The sequence below is a fragment of the Rhinopithecus roxellana genome, chromosome 18, assembly GCF_007565055.1.
Source record: "Rhinopithecus roxellana isolate Shanxi Qingling chromosome 18, ASM756505v1, whole genome shotgun sequence".
Taxonomy (NCBI): domain Eukaryota; kingdom Metazoa; phylum Chordata; class Mammalia; order Primates; family Cercopithecidae; genus Rhinopithecus; species Rhinopithecus roxellana.
The window spans coordinates 50,709,034-50,732,742 of NC_044566.1; the positions used below are offsets into that span (position 1 = coordinate 50,709,034).

Consider the following 23,709-nt stretch of genomic DNA (forward strand, 5'->3'; position numbering starts at 1 on the left):
ACCTGTAGAAGAACCAGGTAGAGCTGCTAATTCAAGAGTTGGAAATACAAGACTAAGAGCAAAGAACTTGGGCTTGGAGGTCTTCTCAGAGAGGGCAACTGAAGCGGCAAGAGCAAGAGAAATGAAGTGGGAGGAGAGCAAAGACCAAATTTTGTCCTTAAAAATAACCCTTTCGACAAGAGCAACAAAATTAACCTCAGATCCCTGGTAACGCAAATGCTTGCCTAAACATTTTTCTTCATTAGGAATTGAAGGTGACCATGCATAAACTATGTCAGGCCACAGGGAAACACTACTTTACTGATTCTGAAGTGGATATTCTTCTTCTTCTTCTTCTTTTTTTTCTATCCAAACAGGCTGACCCATGGTGGGGAAAAAACAGTAACAACAAAATCAATCAAGGCCTATGAAAATATGTAACTTAATATAGGCTTTAAAAAGAGAAAGTGTTCCATTTCATTCTTTAGTACAATGAATATTTAATAAATTCAGCAAACAAAAATAAATGTTCTTTCTTTTGGTGACAAGGAAAGCAGAAGATAAGGAAGAAAAAGGAAGGATATAGAAAGGGGAATAAAATGAGATAAAAGCTCCAGAGATACATAGCCACAAGGAACTCAATATACAAATGGAAAAACAGAGAAACACAAAAGCAGAGTTCAGGGAAGTAGAAGGATGAAGCCTTGGCAGTTGACAGCGAGTTGTGAGAAGAGACAGATGAGAAGAAAAATGCAGATGTTTTGAATCTCAGTAAAAGGTAGCACCACTAACCCAGATAAGGAATACTAACCCCGGCCGGGCGCGGTGGCTCAAGCCTGTAATCCCAGCACTTTGGGAGGCCGAGACGGGCGGATCACGAGGTCAGGAGATCGAGACCATCCTGGCTAACCCAGTGAAACCCCGTCTCTACTAAAAATACAAAAAACTAGCCGGGCGAGGTGGCGGGTGCCTGTAGTCCCAGCTACTCGGGAGGCTGAGGCAGGAGAATGGCGTGAACCCGGGAGGCAGAGCTTGCAGTGAGCTGAGATCCGGCCACTGCACTCCAGCCTGGGCGACAGAGCGAGACTCCGTCTCAAAAAAAAAAAAAAAAAAAAAAAGGAATACTAACCCCGAAGAACAGAGGTAGAGAAGAGGGAGACCATGCCGTTTTGAACATACCGTGTTTGAAAGACGCGTAGAAGAACCAGGTAGAGCTGCTAATTCAAGAATTGGAAATACAAGACTAAGAGCAAAGAACTTGAACTTGGAGGTCTTTAGAGATGACAACTAAAGCTGCAAGAGCAAGAGAAATGAAGTGGGAGGAGAGAAGAGAAAGAAGAAACTAAAAATGAATATCAAAGAATGACTACATTAAACTACTGCAATAACTTTTTTAGTGAAAGCAATGAGATCACATGTGCTGCATTATTTTACCATATTTTGGCTTGACATTTTGTGATACATTGATCTAAGTGTATATTTCTAATTTGATTTATGGCTACACTTTGTTTTAATAGTAAAGTATAAAGACATGCAGAATCAAATGGAAGTGCATCATTGATGGCACTTACTAAATAACAGTACTCAGGTTTCTATCATGTACATTGATTATGCAAAAGTTTTTGTTGAAACCCAGATGGTTGATTTCTGCTTTCCCTGATATCAATGAGATGTCCTCGCAAATTAATTGGAAGGCATTGTATTTTAAAATTTTTAACAAAAGGATTCAAAACCCACTGAAACTCTTCATTTGGAAGATTTTAAAATTAGTTAGAAAAAAAAGTCTTTTTCCCGAGTTCTTTAGTTATGGAGATATGATGGTTTCAGTATGGGTCGTGTTTACATTGATTAGGCAACAAAATCACTTAACAATGGGAACCCTGCCAAATCTTCATTTTTAAAATGCTCTCTTCATAACTCAGTTTCTTTTGAAGAGTAATTAATCAATTGCTCACTCATTAGCTGACTTCTGTTCAGATCTAATTAGATTATTATTGTTTCTCCTCATAATGTGGCTGATGGCAGAGCTCTTACTAGAAAGTCAGTTCTTACCATTTCATATTCCCTTGGCTTGCATTATTGGTATCATCTTCAATCAGGAGCTTCTTTGCAGAGATATTTAAAAATCACTTGTTTTTTGTTTGAGGATTAGTTTATTTAAAACTAGAAATTTTAAGTCATAAATCCATGGAAACTGCAGTATGTGGCATTACGCTACAAGCAAGTGAATGAATGAGATCATAGAGGTCAACAAGGTCATTATGCAATGCTCAGTCTTCCCCCAGGACATCTTGTGTACCTGATGTGGCACAGACGGGATGGGAGCAACAATGTCATTCTATATATAAATATTAGTCAAGCCTTCCAAGTGGATTTCCAAATGTTAGGAAAATGTAATTTCTTTCTCATGTTAAGATTTTAAAAAATATAAATAGGATTTAAATTATATTCTTCCTGTACCCCAGCAGCTTGTCTTCCAGAACCCTGGAGAAGTGAGTCCTCACTTTGGAGACCATGACTTAAAAGCAGTAGTTCTTAAGCTTTAGAGTTTCTAAGAATCTCTCTGAGGTTATTTATTTATGTGTTTATTTATAGTTAGGTTTACTGAGAAATAACTTCTATATAGTAAAATTTACCTTTTGGGGTATATAGTTTCATGAGATTGGCCATTGTATGTGTAACCACCATCACAATCAATATTTAAAATATTTTCCTCACTCCCCCCAAATCACCTTGTGATCTTTTGCATTCCATTCCCTCCTCCTAACTGCAGCCTCTGGCGATGTAATTTCTGTCCCTCCAGTTTTAATTGTTTAATTGAGATAAATTCAAAAAACATAAAATTGACAATTTTAACCAAATCATTTCAGTGGTTTTTAATATATTCACAATGTTGTGAAGCTATCACCTCTATCTAATTCCAGAAGATTTTCATCATCTGCAAAAGAAACCCTTTACCCACTAAAGCAGTTGAAAACTTTTACTTTAAAAGCTGGCTAAACATGTAAGCTTTGAAAAACTTGTTAAACAAACATGCAGATACCCAGAGATTCTGGTTCAGTAAGCACGAGATGAGGCTCTAGAATCTGCAACTTTAACAAATTCTCAGGTGTTCCTGATGCAGGTAGTCCCCAAATCACATTTTGAGAAACCCTCTTCTAAAGAAAAAGCTGTTTTAATAGAGCACAATAAAGTCTAATTTTAGAAGAGACACACGTGGTCATTGGAGTGATTCCTTATAAATATAACCTAGATCTCCTTGAGACCTCACCATCATCTTCTAGCAAAGGATGTCTCATTGACATTAATAACTACACATTTTTCTCTTAACCCTGCTGCCCATTCAGGACCCTGTCTCTTTGGCAAAAACTGTTTAGATATTTCTGACCATCTGTGAGGGATGTATCACACCTCTTTGTCCCTGTCTTATTACAAAGTCACTTGGAGACTCCTTTTAGTGTCACAACTCATGATGCCAATACCAAGAATGAATATCAAGAACATCAAAGTCCACAGAACGGTTGTGTCTTCCAACTATCCCTGTCTTGAACTGGATTCCTTGAAAACAGACTTTGAGTTGGAGAGCCGTGTGTAGAAGGTTCTTTGGGGAATGCTCCCAGGAGATACACCTGTCAGAAAGGAAGGAAAGCAGACAGACTGAGCACAGAGAGAGAGAGAGGCCAAGGGCCCAAGTAGTCCTGTGGCCAAATGAAGATGAATGGCCTTCCAGTGTTGTCCCCTATGGAGGCAAGCTGGCTGGGCCTTTGTATCCTTGCAGGAGCCAGTCATTGCCACAGGGTGTTCTCCAGAAGAGGGAACAGTTCCCTGTGGTGGAAGGCATTTTCCCATGAGGGACACAGCTATCTGAGCCATCAGCAGTTGATATTTCCAGCATCTGAGGTATGGTGTTTAGGTCCTGAAGAGACTACCTGAGCAGAATACTACAGTATCTACCACAGTCAACTCTGCACCGGTCATATCCATGTACCTTTTCATAGTAAGTTTACTTCATCCCCAGGATTCTGGTTGGTCTTGTTTCCTATGGAACTTGGGTTTTTCTGTTTTTTATTTTTTTATTTTTTATTTTTTTGAGGTGGAGTCTTGCTCTGGCGCCCAGGCTGGATTGCAGTGGCACGATCTCACCTTCAAGCGATTCTCCTGCCTCAGCCTCTCGAGTAGCTGGGATTACAGGCCCCCATCCCATGCCTGGCTAATTTTTGTATTTTTAGTAGAGAGAGAGCTTCACCTTGTTGCCTAGGCTGGTGTTGAACTCCTGACCTCAGGTGATTCACCCACCTTGGCCTCCCACAGTGCTGGGATTACAGGTGTGAGCCACCGTGCCCAGCCTCCTGTGGAACTTATAAGAGAAGGTAACTGGGAAGAGCTAAATTTAGCCCCTACTGCTGCAGTTGATTAGAGGCTGTAACTGATACTCAATATCCACCTCTTCCTTTACCCATTTTTGTAGATTCCCTTTAACCTTAGCTAGGACCTATGCTAGTCTAGGTGGCTTGTCTAGTACGGTGACCCAGAAGCTCATTCCTGTGGGGTTGGAGCCCTTGGCTACCATGATCCTGCAGCTTCTGTAGTTGTTGATTTACCATTAAAACCGAGCAACTGAGAAAACAAGAGATGCTCCCATGGATTACCCATGCACCAAACATTCTATGCCACCCCCAATGTGCAGCAGAAACTCTGACTCCTCCTGATGATTGGGGTCAATTACTCATCCACTTGAGGGGAGGATTTTGACAGAAGCTCTCATAACATTCCTCAAGCTAGTGGAACTTTAAGAGACTGTGCAGTGCCTTTAAGATGTTATAATGTGTAATTTGTTTACTACAAAAAAAGGTCATGTAAAAAAGAAATAATTTGGTGAAATATTTCTGAGCTGCCCTGTCGTGAAACCCCAAGCCTTTTCCATCAGAAACCAAAATACTTCACTGACCTGAATCCTTGTCTCGCCACTCCCTGCCTCTTTTCTTTCACAGCCGAATCCTCAAAAAGTAGTCTCTACCTGCATTTTCCAAATCATCTGAGGAATAATAGTGCCATGATATAAAAAAGCAATTTTATGGTAATTGCATTTGTGAATTTTTGTTATAAATAATAGTTAAGATTTGCTAATAGCTTACTGCAAATCATTATTATCTTATTTATTTTATTCAGGCATTTACTCATTCAACTAAAATTTACTGAGTTCCTACTAGGCACCAGTCACTGTGGTTGGTTCTGGGAATGTAGTGTAATACAACTACAAGAATGTAGTCCCTACCCTCTTGGAGTTCATACTTCAGACTTTAGTGGAAAGACAGATATTAATCAAATAACCACACAAACAAATGTGAAATTGATGTGGTGCTTAATGCTGTAAAGGAGAAATAGATGCTCCTGTAAGATAACTGGGAAATTGACTTAGAAAAGTCATGAACAACTTCCCTAAAGAAGTGAATATTGGGCTGGAATTAGAATAATGAATAAGAGACATATATATGCTTGTATATATTTATATTCATGTACCAAAAATTTTCCACATTTGATTTTTTAATAAAACAATCCACAGATCCAGAATTTCAGCAAACTCTAAGCAGAACAAATACAAAGAAAAACATACCTAGTAACATTATGGCCAAAATTCTGAAAACCAAAGATAAAGAGAACAATCTTAAAAGCAACTAAAAGAAAAAAGACATTATCTCTCTCTCTCTCTCTCTCACACACACACACACACACACAATTATATGAATAAATGTATTCCAGAATATAGTAGGATGACACCCTTTAAAGGGCTAAAAGAAAAAAAATTCAACTAGAATTCTCCATTCACTGAAAATGTTCTTCAGAAAGGAAGAAGGCATGAAAACATTTCAGCTATATAAGAATTGAGAGTCATTGCCAGCAGACTTGCTGTTTCATAAATGCTAAGTGAAGTTCTCCATGCTGAAGGAAAATATTGCCAGATGGAAATTCAGATCTATAGGATGGAATGGTACATATTGAGAATGGTAAACATGTGGGTAAACATAAACAAGTATTTTCATTTCTTAAAAATTTTAAGGGGAATGTATGCTGAATTGTGTGTGGCCAGTTTGGGAACCCCACTCCTTTTGGAGGCTGCATTTTCTGGAATTCTTTTCAATATGGTTCTAGGTTAGAATTAACCAAAATAATTCTAACCAAACCAGATCTCAGCCTGAGATCTGGAAAGCAGAAATAAAGCAGAAGCCATTACTCTTGAAAGGCTGTGATCAGACATGCTGTGTTAACTAGCAAGTTTCACTTTGTTCTCATTCTCCTGTTCTGTGTCCAGCTAATCTTCCCAACTGCTGGTCCTACTGACCAGTAATGACCCCAAATCCAGCACCAAGTTCTTGACTTGCCCACAGAGCATTAAAATGACTCTATTCAAGGCTGCAACCAGCTACCGTGTTTTCTGATATGTTGTACTATTTTTAGTTTTCATCTTAGCTGACTTCTGTTTGAGGTGTTTGATGATCCTGTTTTCCTGAAGATGATCTGCTCGACTCTTGGCTTTGTTGACACTGTGATCTCCTGAGTTTTGCATCACTCGCTGCTTTCTAGTCTCCTGAGTTCGTCTGCCTATCCTAACGTGTGCTCTCCAGGATTCTGTCCTAGGTTCTCTGCTCTCACTCCTGCACACTGCAGAGTGATCACACACTGAGAAAGTCAGAGTGTCTCCTTCATTAGTTCGACAAAACGAATTTGGAATTTTGCTAGCTATTGGGGTTGAGGGGGAGGGGGTGCGGTCCAGAGATAAAGACACTGATCCTGCCCTCAGGGTGCCCATAGTCTACTGAGGGAGACACAACCTTAAGAGAAGATTGTTGAAAGTATAGCAGTGACTGGTGGGAGAAGGTTGGATCATAAAGGGGCTTAGCAGATTGGTGAGGAGTTTTGAATTAATCTTGAGAGCAAAGGAAAATCAGTCAAAAATGTTATGTAATGAAGTGACACAGTTAGATTTGCATTTTAGAAAGATCATCCTGGAAATGATGGGGAGGAGATTAGAGAGTGATAAGATTGGAGAGAGAAAATTAGTGGGAAGTTCCTGCAGCAAACCAACAAGTTATGATTTAGGTCTGAAAAAGGGCAATGGCAGAAAGAGCTCGAGATGAGGCAAAGGATTAGATGGATAAGCAGTGGCTCACTCCTGTAATTCCAGTGATGCAGGAGAATCTCTTAAACTTAAGAGTATGAGGGAGCAGTGAGACTGGGTGGTGGAGTGAGACCTTGTCTCTCTCTCTTTAAAAAAAAAAAAAAAAGAGAGAGTGAGACAGGTCAATTTATTGGGATTTGGTTCTCATTTGAATATGAGAAGTACAGCTATGAGAAAGAGGAGAAACAAGTTTTAAGGGAAAAAGGATGAGTTCAGTTTTGAGTTTAAGGTATCTGTGAATCCTTTAGAGTAGGATTATTCAATTTAGGCACTATTGACATTTTGCGCCAGATCATTCTTTGTTGCAAGGGGTTGTCTTGTTCATTGCAGAATGTTTAGCGGCAGCCCTGGCCTCGACCCAGTACGTGCCAGTAGTACCCTACCCCCAGTTATAAAAATACAAAATGTCTCCCTCCAGACATTGCCAACCGTTCCCTGGGGGACAAAATCACTTCCAGTTGAGAATCAGTGATTTAGATAGAGGTTGCTCCCATGGCTTCAGCTACCACGCATATGCTAATGATACTCGTATTTGCATCTCAGCCCACACCTTCTCCTGAGCTCTAGACTCGTGTAATAAACAGCTTACCAGACATTTCCAGATTGGCTGGACAGGATGAGGGCCAATTCAGTTCAGGGTGATATTTACATTCCATCTGTACGAATTCTATTCAGAATCCCATTCAAGGTGCCAGTTCTTTAAATCCATAAGCAGTACAAACTGTTGTCAAATTCCTATATGTATAGAGAAGTTTCTCTTTAAGAACAAAAAAATAAAAAGATGAGAAAAAAAGATTTTATTTTTATTTTGGGGATTTCTTTTTTTCTTGGGAGTAATGGCTCCTTTGTAGCTAAATGGGTACATATTTCAGGACCATAGGGAAATCTATGAATTCAGAAATGGACCGTTCAATTACATGACATTAGTCAGATAATAGGTTGTCCTAAATTTATGGATTTAAATGTGTCAAGGAGAATTCATTCTCTCTGTGGAGGACAAAGCTAATGTTTTTTCCCTTCGTTTTACTTCTCCCAATAATAAGATGAACATATGTTTATAATAGAAATTTCTGAAACATAAAAAGGATAAATAAAAATTTATAATTATTTTTGAATTAATCATTCAAATGTAATCTATAGTTTTGTATATTTATTATCTATTTGTTATAAATTAGAATCATGTTGGATATATAGTTTTGTTTCCTAGCTTTTTAAATATTATGTTGCAAAGATTTTACAACTGCATAAATTATAATTATAGTTAACCATTCTTATTGAATAGTTTTCAATATCTCAGTAGTAGTAATAATACTGCACAAAACATCCTCATACCAAATCTTTGATAACATCTCTGTTTATTTCCTCAAGCTGGAGTCCTAGAGGGGTATAAAATGTTTCTAGCTCCCTGACATGTTGTCATATTGCATCCCAGAATAACTGTACCACTTTACACACCCACAGGAATATATAAGAGGATTTTCCTAACCCATTCTTATTTATGATTTCTTACTCTGTTACTCCATTCTTTTCTTTATCATCAAGGGCTTTTTTTTGTTGTTTTTTAAAAAAAATCATTGCCTATCTGACATGCATAATTTTTTTTTTCACCTTAAGTTGAGCAATAAGGTTTGTACTATTAGGTATTTTTTTTTCTTTTTTCCTTTTTTTTTTTCTTGTTTTTGAGACAGAGCCTCACTCTGTCACCAGGCTGGAGTGCAGTGGCCCAATCTTGGCTCACTGCAACCTCCGCCTCCTGGGTTCAAGTGATTCTCCTGCCTCAGCCTCCCAAGTAGCCGGGATTGCAGGCACACACCACCTCACTTAGCTAATTTTTGTATTTTAGTAGAGACAGGGTTTCACCATGTTGGCCAGGATGGTCTCGCTCTCCTGACCTTGTGATCTGCCCGCCTCGGCCTCCCAAAGTGCTGGGATTACAGGCATGAGCCACCACGCCCAGCAGCTATCAGGCATTTTTAAGGGTTGCACTGTGCATCATTACAGAGGGAAGGAAAGCACTCAGGTTGAATTGCTACTCAGGGAAGCCCAGACCTGGTCACCTTGGGGAAGGCTGTGAAGGGGGTTCCCAGCACCCCCTCCCTTATACCTGGTTGCCTCCCATAATCATCCTGCCTTGGGGGCCCCAGCTCTTTTATGCTTTTTACTCTTGATCCTATTTTGCTCTCATGAAAGGATTGAATAGATATGGGTAAGGCTAAATTCCTTAACCATTGATGCACATTTAAATTTTGGTTTTGTTTGTTTTACTTACAAATACAATGATATGTTTCTTCTACCATACAGGGTCCTGCAGATCTTTGAGCATTAAGACAAAACCTCTGTCCTGAAAGACTTCGTGAGCCAGTCCTGAGAGACTGTGGCCAATGCCGGTGTGTTATCAATTTCTGAAATCCGAACTTCAGAATGAAGGGAAGGGGGTCAAAAGTCTGCCTCAGGGTGTCAGGCAAACCTGTACATGAGAGTTGCGAGTTTGTTTTGTTGATTAGTTGATTGGGGCTGTGGTTGTGGGCATGGTGGTGTAACACATTCTTTCTTCTGGTCAACCTTTGCTCCCTTCCCTTCCTAAGTTACAGAAATAACACATGCTTGTTTGAATGTGCATTTGCTACAACAAGCATGTGGTTTTTTTGTATCTTAAAATAATACCAAAGGAGATAAAAGTTTTTCCCTTACCCCATCATTATCCTCCAAGGTAACCATGTTAACAGACTGGTATGTGACCCTCCACACCTTTTCTCACACTTAACACAACACATACCAACAAAAGTACATAGGTGGGGCTGGGCGTGGTGGGTCACGCCTGTAATCCCAGCACTTTGGGAGGCCAAGATGGGCAGATCACGAGGTCAGGACATTGAGACCATCCTGGCCAACATGGTGAAACCCCATCTCTATTAAAAATACAAAAAACTTGTATTTTTTGTATTTTGTATTTGTGGTGGTGCACACTTGTATTCCCAGCTACTTGGGAGGCTAAGGAAGGAGAATCTGTTTAACCTGGGAGGCAGAGGTTGCAATGAGCCAAGATCGCTCTGCACTCTAACCTGCACTCTAACCTGGGTGACCTGGCAAGACTCCGTCTCAAAAGAAAAAAAAAAAGTATGTAGCTGGAACTCTGCATTCACTTTCCTTTTACTATTATGCTTATTGTGATTGCTGTGATTACTATTATGCTCATTACTCTCCAACTTGTTTTGCTAACTTAACAATACATCATGTACATCATTTTAAGTCAATGCACACAGACTCATTCCTCCTCCCTCTTAAAAATAACAACTCTTAATTGAATAAAGTAATAAATGCACATGATACAAAGTCAAACACTACAAGAGAATACAGTGAAATATTTGTTTGCCTCCCAACCCAGACTCTCAGTACCCTCCCCAAAGGGAACTCGACTAAGACGTGAAGAAGGATTTTTTCCTTTCTTCCTGGAAGTGGAAAATAGGGCCCAGTGCTAAGGACGGAGAGGCACAATGACTTTGCATTCTAAAGAGTCCTGCCAACATTTGGGACTGGACACCTTCCCCAGAGTTTAGTAAATCAGGCAGAATTGCCTTCCTACCACTAGTAAGCACCCCATCTAAAACTCCTTGGTATATAAGGAGCCTTCTCCTTATATACTCCTTATATGCTACGTAGTATATAAGGAGCCTGGGGAGGTGAGAGAGGAAACGAGCCCATTACCTTGATTGTAGGTCTCAAGAGGAGAGAAAAGACATTTTTCTCATGCATGCTACCCCTCTCATCCCCAAAGCCAAGTGAAGGGGGACGGTCCCAAGGGAAGCACAGGACTTGGATCTAGCAGTGGCACAGTCATTTCCCCAAGCTCGGCAAGGTGCTCCAGTTCCCTGTTGGTCGGGCATATTCTGTTGCATGCAGGCAAACTAGAGTCCTGTAGCTGTTCCCTCTGGAGGGCAACCCCAGCAGCAAAGGCTGTGGGATGTGCCACAGGAGGCAGGAGCAGGGCAGCGAAAAGAGGGCCAGCAAGAGCCGGGTGGTCCACTCAGGAAACTGCGCAGAGAAGGGCCTCTGACAAACTTGGGCCTACGGCCCTTGTGGAGCTCACATTTGCACAGTGGCCACACAGAGAGTAGTGAGGACTATAATTTAGCTGTTAGGTTGGTGCCAAAGTAATTGTGGTTTTGTCATTGCTTTCAATAAATAGCAAAAACCTCAATTACTTTTGTACCAACCTAATAGAAATTGTGACAAGTAACCGGAAAGGGAAAGAATTGTAATTGTGCCTGGGTAAATAAGGAGACTTTTGTTCTTTGCCCCAAACATTCTCTCTGTACCCAGCAAGGAGGCTCTGGGGCAAAAGCTCTCAGGTGGAATAGTACCAGGGGCTAGCGTGAAGTTGGGAAATCTGGTGGTGGGGGTGTCACAGTGACAGGGTACCATTCCTAGCATTTAATGGTCAGGCACCAGGGATAATAGACAACCTTCAGTGCCTAAGTGAACCCTCATTATAAAACTTGTCCTATGCAGTTATTCGGTGTTCTTGTGCACAGTCATGTGAGGGAGAAACCTGCACATGATTATCTGAGCCTAGGACCTATGTTTTAAGTAGAAATGTGTTTTTATTTTATTTTATATATTTATTTTATAATTGCATTTTAATATTTATGTGTGTATAAATATGAAATATACCTACAAAAATTGTTTGCAATGTTCTAATATGCACTGAATTTTATTCTGCAGTGGTTATGGGTTGTGATTTAACATGACCCTTTTCGGGCAACCCTCGACTTTTAGCTAGGGGGTATGAAACACATCATGGCATTTCTGCCATAGTTTTGGGATTTCACTGGATTTGTGAAAGGGTCTCAATAAGTCGTGTAGATTTTGAACAGGCAGGTATGGTTGAGTCTCTGTTTTGGGTCACAGATCGTATTTTCTTCCTGCTCTAACGGTGCATACTAAGGAGAAGGAAAGGGAGTCATTGCTTGTGAGGAACCTGAAATATGTCAAAGATGATGCTGGGCAGCTAGCTTGGAGTCCTTATGATTGCTAGTTGTCTGAGCTAGATGTCGTTATCCATATTTGATTGGCATTAAAACGATAAAACTCAGGAAACGAAGGCTTTCACTGACATTAAACTAACCTTGCTGGATTATACTTCTTTTCTTACTCCTGCTTTTCCACTCACATTTTAAACTTCAAATGTTTTTGTTTTCTTTTTACGTAAAGTCACCACTTTTTCTCAGAATGGCATCCCTTGTCGTTTGTGGGTTACCTGTATCTCTAAAATCTGGTTTCCTTTGTCACAATCTTACTTTAGCTTTGGACGTCTTTCTCTTTTGATTTTCACATGTAATTAGCCACTTGATAATTATTCCACAATGGCTCTTGAATTTAACCTTCTCTTCACAACAATCAAGTCCCTAGTTACTTTACATGTATATATGGGTAGGTTATTTATGCCCTGTAAGCCTAGGTGTTCCCATTTGTAAAACAGAAATAACAGTTCTTATACTTAGTAATCACCCAACAAAGGCTACCCAGGAGGCCATTATGGAGAACAGAATTTACAACTAGTATGAAACGTTTTTCCCAATCCCCTCCTTTGCAGCCACTGAAGAAAGGGCTCTATTCTGACATCAGCTGGTATAGTGCATATTCCAATTCTGGCACTAACCACCTGGAGTTGGCGCAGACCCCACCAGTTAAAGGGCATTGGTTCAAAGCAAAACAGCCCTCACTTCAGACTGTCTACAAATCCAGAGGGTGGCAGGTCTCACAATAATCCACTAAAATGACTCATGTAACTCAGGAAAGTGCAGGAACAGCCCAATGAAGAGATACATAGGGTGACGTCTTGGAGGGTTGCAAATGTAGAGATTCTACACTCACTGCCACTCTGCATTCTGGTGTGTTCAGGTGTTCATCAACCAGGAAGTTCCACCGAGCTTTGGCATCCAGAGTATTTTTGGGTTTTGGCCACATGAGTGAGATCCATTTCCAATCCCCTCCCCTTCCTGAAGGTCAGGAGGCTGCGCTGATATCATATGGTTCAAAGCCTCAACTCTTTAATCACATGGTTGATCTTTCTAGAATTATCAGCATCCATCCTGAAGCTATCTAGGGTTCCACCATGAATCACCTCATTAGCACAAACTGAAGAGTGTTCTCAAAGGCTCATGAATAATAAAGAGACTCCTATTTGTGCCAGGAACCCAGGACAAAGACCAGACAAATTATTGATTATGTGACAGGCTTCAAAGCAGAGTTTGAAAACCACTGACCAGTAGGGCAAACTCAAATTTCTAAATATAAAACAGACTAAATATAAAACAGACTAATATGATTCCCCCAGTGAATAGTGCAGTACAGGGCACATAGCAGGCACTCAATAATATTGTATGGAACAATTTCCTTAAATTCAATCATATGTTGTCTAGGACCCTTTCCTAGTTACTGTGAGCACCAATACCTGTTTTCCCTTCCCTATATCTAATCTAGGCTCCTGGAGGCCTCTGTATATTCTGACTAAAGATTTGGTAAATGCCCATAAACAAAGTAATCCTTCTTTATGAATAATCACAATGCATGATGCCCAAAGAATGATTTACTTAACGTGTTGCAGTAGTTTGAAAGAAAACAGATATCACACACAATTTGGTCATAACACAAATAGTTCACAATGACGAATTTAGAAAATCATTTATCATTAAATTTTAGGGTCCCTTGTGTCATAGAAAAAAGGCTATAAAGGTTGAGTGTGTATAGAATCAGTAGTTTAGAAAAACAGTTAAGAGTCATCTGTGTTCTCAGAGGTAGATTTACGTTTTAATACTAGATACATTTGCTAACATTTCTATTTCTCCAGTGATGGTCACTATGTTTGGCATGAAGTCATATTAGATAATAAGGAACTACACTCTTTCTTTTCTTCCCTCTTGCCTCCCACTCTCAACTAAAAATATAAATGACTGTTTATTATAACCATTTGGTTCTAAGAAAAAGATCTCTTCGTAGCATACTGCCCACATCCATGACTATTTCCTCTTTGCCACCTATTTTGGTTCTGTTTTGCCCGGGTCTACCACTTCCTATTTCTTCTCTAATCTCTATTTACCATATTGTGTTTTGAAAATTACCACTAATTAGTACTAATAGTTACCTACTCTATCAAGCATCATCTCTAACACCTGGTTCTATAGTCCTAAAGTAAGTGACAAGCCTAGTATGTGATAAAAATGGACAGAAAGTGACAGAAAATGACGAAAATTTAAGTACAAAAGAAACTAATAACCACCTCACACGCATTAGGAAAGGCTGCTATTTAAAAAAAAACCAGAAAATAACAAATGTTGGTGAGGATGTGGAGAAATTAGAACCCGTGTACACTGATGGTAGGAATGTAAAATGGTGCAGCTGCTATGAAAAACAGTATGGTGCGTTCCTAAAAAAGTTAAAAATAGTATTACCATATGATACAGCAATTCTACTTCTGGGTATATACCCCAAAGAATTAAAAGCAGAAGCTAAAAGAGATATTTGTACACCCATGTTCATAGCAGCATTAACACAACAGCCAAAAGGTTTGTAACCCAAGTGTCCATCAACATATGAATGGATAAACAAATTGCAGTGTGCACATAAATGAAATATTATTCAGCCTTAAAAAGGAAGGAAATTCTGACATGTGCTCCAACATGGAATAATCTTGAGGACACTATGTTAAGTGAAATAAGCCAGTCACAAAAGGACAAATACTGTATGATTTAATTTATATGATGTGATGGTCAATTTTATGTGTCAAGGTGACTGGGCTATGGGGCACCCAGATAGTTGGTCAAACGTTATTCTAGGTGTGCCTGTGTGGATGTTTTTGGATGAGATTAACATGTGAATCCGCAGAATGAGTAAAGCAGATGGCCCTTCCTAATGTGGGTGGGCCTCATCCACTCAGCTGAAGGCCTGAATGGAACAGAAAGGCTCACTCTCCCTCCAGTAAGAGGAAGCTTCTCCTGCCTGGCTGCTTCAGCTGGGACAGCACATTTTTCCTGCCTTCAGATTTGAAGGAGTCTCGAGCCTGCTGACTTTCAGAATGGAACTTACAACACTGGCTGTCTTGGGTCTCCAGTTTGTTAAGTGCAGATCTCAGAACTTGTCAGCCTCCATAACTGTGTGAGCCAATACTTTCTAAGTCTCTCTCTCTCTCTCTCTGAAATCACATTCTGTTGATTCTGTTCCTCTGGAGAACCCTGACTCTGGAGAAACCCTGTTTCTCTGGAGAGCCCAAAAATATTTGAGTAATCAGAGTAATCAAATTTGTAAAGACAAATTGTAGAATGGTGGAGGGAGGGGCTGGGAGTGGGATGAATGGGGAATTATTATTTAATAGGCACAGAGCTTCTATTTTGCAAGATGAAAAGAGTTCTCTGGTTGGAGGGTAGTACGGTAGCACAACAATGTGTAAACACTTAATGCCATTAAACTGTACATTTGAAAATGGTTAAGGTAGTAATTTTTATATTGTATGTACTGTACCATAATTTTTTAAAAATATAAAAACAACTATCTTACATATTAAACATACCAAAGTTAGCTGTGATGACAATAACCAAATGTAACAGCATAACTGTCTTTGTATTATCCATCAACCTCATTATCTATGATTTGTGTTATGAAAGATGGTACTGGTGGGAGTAATGGTGGTCATCATCACCCCCCTTTGCTAATTTCTCAAGGTTTTTTTAAGAATGTAGAAAAAAAGAAATTCATTTAAGAAATAATGAGTACTTACTCTGCCAGGCAGTGTGTGAGGCACTCTGGATACAGTGCTCAGCGAGACCATCCTTCTGAAGCTTAGGCTCCACTGAATGGGACAGACAATAAAAGGTAAACCCAAAGTACTTATAGATTGTGACAAGGGAAATGCTGAGGTATGACACTGAGAAAGAATCAGTTATGGAAGTATTAGGAAAAGACCATTTCAAGCAGAGGGAACAGCAAGGATAATAGTACAATAATCCCTGAACTACTTAAGAAAGTGATACTTACATGAAGTTGCAGACTTTGAAGTGTGCCGAGTGAAGGGAATTTCCTCAAGCTTACAGAGTAATGAAATAGGAGATGCCATGTTTCCATCTATAAAATAAGAGGCTAATATTCGACAATAACCAGATCCTTTTTAACAATTATTTTGAGGATAAATACATGGATCAAGGAAAATAATTCCTAAAATAGATTACTTGTTGAAGACTTGAACATGAGTTTTTATCAATATATATTTTTACCAAATATACTATGGCTTGACAGTTTTAATGGAATCTTACAGATCATTCTTTTTTAAAAAAGGAACTTCCAGGCCAGGCGCGGTGGCTCACTCCTGTAATCCCAGCACTTTGGGAGGCCGAGGCAGGCAGATCACCTGAGGTCAGGAGTTCGAGACCAGCCTGGCCAACATAGTGAAGCCCTGTCTCTACTAAAAATACAAAAACTAGCCGGGTGTGGTGGCAGGCACCTTTAGCCCCAGCTACTTGGGAGGCTGAGGCAGGAGAATTGCTTGAACCTGGCAGGCAGAGGTTGCAGTGAGCCAAGATCATGCCACTGCATTCCAGCCTGGGTGACAGAGTAAGACTCCATCTCAAAAATAAAATAAATAAATAAATAAATAAATAAAAATAAAAAAGGAATTTCTAAAAAGCCTCTAAATTATCTTCTTGAAAACTCATATGTGGTGAGATGGATTTGTTGTTGTGGTCCTCAGACCAAACTCAGTATTAGAACAATTAACCTAACAGGTATTATATCAGAATTAAAAGGTGGCCTTGGGAAAATGGGTCCCAGAATGCTGGAGAGCATGAACCAGAGACACCCAGGCCAACTCTGTTCTCCTTTGCTGGCCTTTGCTGATGCAGGAGTGAAGCCAAAGATCCAAAGAGTCTGATATTATAAATATTTCTTCCTAAATAATAACACAGGCCTTGAAAATTATATAATGCAAATTATAATGCTACAAGAATTGAGCTTTCCTTGCTAGGTAAGACTATACCTTGAGTGGACAGTAGTGCTGGAAGCACGTGTTCCCATTAAGGACTTAGCAAAGAGGGTAAGGGAAATACACGTGTGGCCACCTTGCTTCCACCAAGATTTTTTCTTCTTTGTTAATAAGTTGGGAACTTGATGTAACTTACAGCTATAATCTACAGCCCACCCTATTTTTACATATATAAAGAGGCATTATGAAGTGATCAATACCAAGGACAGCCATATCTCTGAGTCAAGCAACTCCTACCAAGGCTTCATGGGTAAGAGATGGCATCAGTCAGAATTCCTGGAATTATGAGCAACAGAAAGTTATGATAAACTTACTTGTATACATTAAGTCAGGATTTATTTACTCACGATGTCCACATCAATGTTTCAGATTGGGGTGATTCACAGTTCAAAGTATAGCACCAGGACATTTTGTTTCCCTTGGTCTCAATCATTTGTTTCGCCTTTCTCTTGTCTCAGTCAAGCTTTTCTCAAATTAAAGCCAAGATGGCCCTGGCAGTTCTGGACTTATGTAGGGGCTATAAGCACCCATAACCTTAGTAAGAAAGAGTCCCTCCACCAGGAGTTTCCATGCCAGGTGCAGTGGCTCACTCCTGTAATCCCAGCACTTTGGGAGGCCGAGGCAGGCAGATCATCTGAGGTCAGGAGTTCGAGCCTGGCCAACATAGTGAAGCCCTGTCTCTACTAAAAATACAAAAACCATGTCCATCTCTGACAAAGCTTTCTGATTGGCGCTGGGTCAAGCACTACGAGGCCAATCACATGCTGAACCTCTGTGCCTGGTGAGGTGGAGTTAGGTGATGGACAGCCTCACTTGGTATGCAATATACAGGTGTTACTTGCATCAGAGAAGGAGAAGGAGTGGTCTGGCAGACAGATATGACAGAATATCTAGCAAAGAGAGAAACATAGACATTGCTCCTTTGGAGGTAAAGGGATGGAATACCAATGTGCACTTTTATACACTTCTTCATATGTAATGAAAAATGCTTATCAAGGCTTCTAAACATCTCTCAAACACTGAATTTACATTTAATGCCCATTCAAAATATTTTAAATTATGGAGTTGCCTAACTTCTAAAGATTGGTTACTCGAATTGTGAACATTTCCTGAATACCTACTGTGGGCCAGGTGTTTTGCTAGACACTTTACATCTGTTATTGAAGGCTCGCAACACTCTATTGAGTACTATCATATCTGTTTTTGTTTTTTTTTTTGAGACAGAGTCTCACTCTGTTGCCAGGCAGGAGTGTGGTGGAGCGATCTTGGCTCACTGCAACCTCGACTCCCTGGTTCAAGTGATTCTCCTGCCTCAGCCTCCCGAGTAGCTGGGATTACAGGTATGTGCCACCATGCCCAGCTAATTTTTGTATTTTTAGTAGAGACAGGGTTTCACCATGTTGGCCAGGATGGTCTCAATCTCCTGACCTCGTGATCCACCCGCCTCGGCCTCCCAAAGTGCTGGGATTACAGGAGTGAGCCACCGAGCCTGGCCATATCTGTTTTACAGATAAAAATATTGAGGTGCAGAAAAGGTAGCAATTTGGCTAATGTCATACAACTAGAAGTGATGAAGTATGATTGAAGCCCGGATTTGCCTGGTTCAAAAGCCCATAGTCTTCTTCGTATTTCTTCCTTACTTAAATCCATTTGCTCGCATGGATTTGAGCTGCCTATGCATGGTGGAGGGAAAAAGTAATGTAAGTTGGCAACCTACCAGAAAGTGTCAATATTCTTAGTATGCAGAAAGCTCTTAAAATTAGTTAGAAAGATATTTTAGGCCGGGTGCGGTGGCTCAAGCCTGTAATCCCAGCACTTTGGGAGGCCGAGACAGGCGGATCACGAGGTCAGGAGTTCGAGACCATCCTGGCTAACACGGTGAAACCCCCGTCTCTACTAAAAAATACAAAAAACTAGCTGGGCGAGGTGCCTGGTGCCTGTAGTCCCAGCTACTCGGGAGGCTGAGGTAGGAGAATGGCATAAACCCGGGAAGCGGAGCTTGCAGTGAGCTGAGATCCGGCCGCTGCACTCCAGCCTGGGCGACAGAGCGAGACTCCGTCTCAAAAAAAAAAAAAAACAAAGAAAGATATTTTAAAAATACAAAAAGGAGAATTAGATAAATAATAACTAAAAATACAAATTACTTTCAAACTTATGAAAAAATGTTTATCCTTACTGGTAATCAAAGGGATAAAAATAAAAACACCCATCTATCTGGTCAGCCCTTTCTCTCTCTCCAAACCAGTCCCCCTAGCCCCTATCTCCCACCTGTCTTCTCCAGCTCTGCAGCAGGCGTACATCAAATGAAAGAGACTGGGAATGGTGGCTCATGCCTGTAATCCCAGCACTTTGGGAGGCAGAGGCAGGGAGATCACTTGAGCCCAGGAATTTAAGACCAGCCTGGGAAACATAGTGAAACCTTGTCACTACAAAAAACACAAAAATTAGCCAGGCATGGTGGTACATGCCTGTAGTCCCAGCTACTAGGGAGGCTGAGGTAGGAGGATCGCTTGATCCTAGGAGGTAGTGGCTACAATGAGCTGTAATCATGCTACTGCACTCCAGCCTGGGCGACAGAGCCGGATCCTGTCTCAAAAAAAATGGAGAAAAGAGCAATAAGAGGTCAATCTTGGAGTACCAAAGAAACAATGATTTTCATTTTTTTTTGTTTTTTGAGACAGAGTTTTACTCTTGTTGCCCAAGTTGGAGTGCAATGGGGCGATCTCAGATCACTGCAATCTCAGGCTCCTGGGTTCAAGCAATTCTCCTCCCTCAGCCTCCCAAGTAGCTGGGATTACAGGTGCACACCACCACACCAGGCTAATTTTTTGTATTTTTAGTAGAAATGGGGTTTCTCCATGTTAGTCAGGCTGGTCTTGAACTCCTGACCTCAGGTGATCTGCCTGCCTCGGCCTCCCAAAGTGCTGGGATTACAGGCATGAGTCACTGTGCCTGGCCATGATTTTCCTTTTTCCCTCCCTCCCTATAAAGAACAGTTGTCCAGCTTCGTGACTGAAATGTGTGGCACATGGGTGATTTCATAAAGGTATTACTACAGATGAATATTCTTGGGCCCTTTCAGACCTATTGACTCAGAATCTCTGGGTGGAGGGAGGAACGAAACCCTATAATCTGCATTTTAATAAGTTCTGCAGGTAATTGGGATGCACACAAAAGTCTGGGAACTCCTGGTATGAACCTTTGATTTCTTAGCTGGTGTAGACAGTGGAGGAGTGGAGCACCCACCTTTTTTTCAGTCAGACATAGCATGGAAGGATTATTAATTGCATTTTTCATCAAGTTACATTAATGTGGTATGTAAAAAATACTCCTTCCAAACTCTGGAAAGAGCTTGACAGTCGATACTAGCTTTTGGTAGTGTGATTTTTTTTTTTTTTTTTTTTTTTTTGAGACAGAGTCGCACGCTGTTGCCCAGGCTGGAATGCAGTGGCATGATCTCAGCTCACTGCAACCTCTGCCTCCCGGGTTCAAGCGATTCTCCTGCCCCTGCCTCCTGAGTAGCTGGGATTACAGGCACCCACCATCATGCCTGGCTAATTTTTGTATTTTTAGTAGAGACAGGGTTTCGCCATGTTGGCCAGGCTGGTCTCAAACTCCTGACCTCAGGTGATCCACCCGTCTCGGCCTCCCAAAGTGCTGGGATTATAGGTGTGAGCCACTGTGCCTGGCTGGTAGCTTATTTTTTTAATAAGCATGTGATCAGATATTTTAGTAAGAGTTTGAGAGACTTTACACAGATTATGATGAACATCTTTTAAAACAAAACACCTTTGGTTCATCTTTAAAAACATTGTGAAGGTCCATTCTTTCCCATTCAGTCTCATTGCCATCAGCACTGTTCATCATTTCAAGTAGAGACTATTTTTACTGCCACATAGCTAGCACTTGATGCTTCCTGTCTTCCTGATTCAATTCAATTCACAGTATGTCACCACCTAAAACACAATCAAAAGTCCTGTAGCTGCCCAGTTTGCTCATCGGATGAAGTCCAACGTCATCCAGCTACTCAAGATTCTTCACTCTGTAACCTTCTCCTCCTGCTCTGCCAACACCTTTTACTACTTTCTAAAGATTAACCTCCTCATCCGGCTGGTCTCATGGCCCCTGTAACTTAACTCTGTCAGGACTCCAAGTCTCTACTTAGGCTCTATTCCCCTCTTCTGTATTTATCCAGTCCTAAATAGCATTCTCACAATTAAGCTCAGGTGCTGCCTTTCCTCGGGCTCAAAGTTTTCCTCCCTATTGTAGCTTTGTCACTAAAAAACCTTCATATTTCCTGGAGGTTAATGTGCAAACTCCTTCTCTTGGCATACAACATGGCCCCAGATTCTCTTTCTGGTCTTATTCTTACAAACTGTTATATATACTTGACCTCTAGACACACTGAATCACTCTCTGGTTCTCAGTCATGCCCTGTACTTTCAGCTGTTTCTTTCTCTCTCTCTCTACATGATCTGTCTGCCAGATTTGACTTGTCTCAGCCTGACAAACTCTTGTATAATATATCCTACAAAAACCATTTCAAATACTACCTTCTCTGTGAAGACTCGCTGACCTCCATTCCAGGTGCAGCAATCCACTCCACAGTATGTTGAACCTAAATCTCTGACACATGCCTCACTGTATTGCAATTCTTTATTTGTATATTTATCATCAATACCTAATGTAAGCCCATTGATTCACAGTATCTAGCAGGGTACTGTTTATACAGCAGTTACTCAATAAATGTTGTTTTTGGGAGGCTGAGGCAGGAGGATCACTTGAGGCCAGGAGCTTGAGACCAGTCTGGGCAATATAACAAGACTCCACTGCTACAAAAACAAAAACACAAAAATTAGCCAGGCACAGTGGTGCGTACCTGTAGTCTCAGCTTCTAGGGAGGCTGAAGCAGGAGGATCACTTGAGCCCAGGAGTTTTCGAGGTTGCAGTGTGCTATAATATTGCCACTGCACGCCAGCCTGGGCAACAGAGTGATACTTTGTCTCTAAAAAAATAAAACTAAGCAAAAAATGTTGTTGAATGCTCTAACTTGTGTGGATCTCTCCATTGTCTTAACTCCAAGAGCTCTTAGTGCTTATATCAATCATTTTGCAAAATTGCCTTAGGTTGTTCTCCCATTCTTTCAGGTGTCTACTGAGTTCCAGCGAGATTAAATGGAGATATCTTGACCAAGGTATTTAATTCTTCCAGCCTCAGTTTCTTCATCTGTAAAATGGAGAATAATAGTACCTCAATCAAAGCATTTTTATGTGAAATGAGGTAATTCATTAAAATCTTGATGCATAGGATGTGCTCAAAGTAGGAAAAGCATTTGATAAGCTTACATCCTAAATTTATGTCTTAGGGTTGCTATGAGGATTAAATGAGAAGATACACATGAAACGATGTCATAATATATTGTGTAACTATTTATTACCTTTATTTTCACTGTCTCCTCATCTAGGTTAGAAGCCTGGTTCAGCCTTCATTCCTCAAGTCCAAGATCTTCCACTGGATGCCCAAAGCCTTCCTTACCTAGCCTTGTTTGACTTTTACAGCCTCCACTCTATTACCCTCTTCTCAGCACTCATCACAGGGTTAGGCGCAGGGTAGGTGCTATGTATTTAGACAGTGGCAGCTCTAGAATTAGCAAGGTCTTTAGCTGAAAGTGAGGTCTTCTGACTTCTTTTTGATGTTTGTTTGTATAACTTGTCTCACATTTTGCCTTTGTCAATTCACTGTGACATTTTGGGGATGCAGTCTAATTACATTAGGCTTAGTTTGCTTTGTGGTAGGGCCGTTTCCGATGTTGGAATGTACTAGAGGGAGGCAGCCTTAGCCAGTGTCCTACTTTTTCCTTTACTAAAGACATAAATTATCTTTATATAACTCTTGTATTACAGCATGACTGGAAAAGTGCTTGATCTGGACCCTTTCTGATATTTGAGTAATTTCTACCTATCATTAAGATGTGAATTTTTTTCCTTAGAATTTAGGAAGCGGTAATAAAACACAGAAACAACCACCACGAAAGGGACAAAGGGTAACGCTTTCACGTAAGGTTTGGAAACACTAGTGTGGTTACAATGAATCAAGACAGTTATGAAAGTTCCCATCATCTTGTGCATGTTTTCTCAGTTTCCGAATTCTGAAGCCGAGTACATGGAAAGCTCCCTATACTTAACTAAAAAACGAAGACTTGGTGCAAGCATCTGAAGAGCCTCACCGACAAATGCTCCTAAAACCCTTGGCCTTCCCTGAACTCCTGAGATTCTGTGGGATCGCAGGGAAAAGGCGGGGTGAAGGCCTGGTGCATCCAGGTGAACAGACAGTCTCAGGGACTGCGAGGCGCGCGCCAGACCCCAGCGCCGGAGCTCGGAGTACCCCGCGGCTCGGGCAGTCTCGGGACGGTGCCGGCTCTTTGACGCTCCGCAGGCTCTTTCAGCCCGCGTGAGCCATGCAGGGCCGAGCTGGGCCGGGCCGAGTCTACTGAGCCGGCCGCGCCGAGGGGGAAGGAGTTTCC

The 23,709-nt window shown here is 40.9% G+C and overlaps 1 long non-coding RNA gene across 1 annotated transcript; it reads right to left on the minus strand.

Annotated features, from left to right (window-relative positions):
- Positions 1–2,840: 2,840 nt before the first annotated feature.
- Positions 2,841–23,674, minus strand: LOC104671090. The gene is made up of 4 exons (XR_749242.2): positions 22,624–23,674; positions 15,930–16,001; positions 7,746–7,913; positions 2,841–3,608 (listed from the first exon to the last, which is right to left on the minus strand). It is a non-coding gene; the product is annotated as an uncharacterized LOC104671090 (long non-coding RNA).
- Positions 23,675–23,709: the final 35 nt, after the last annotated feature.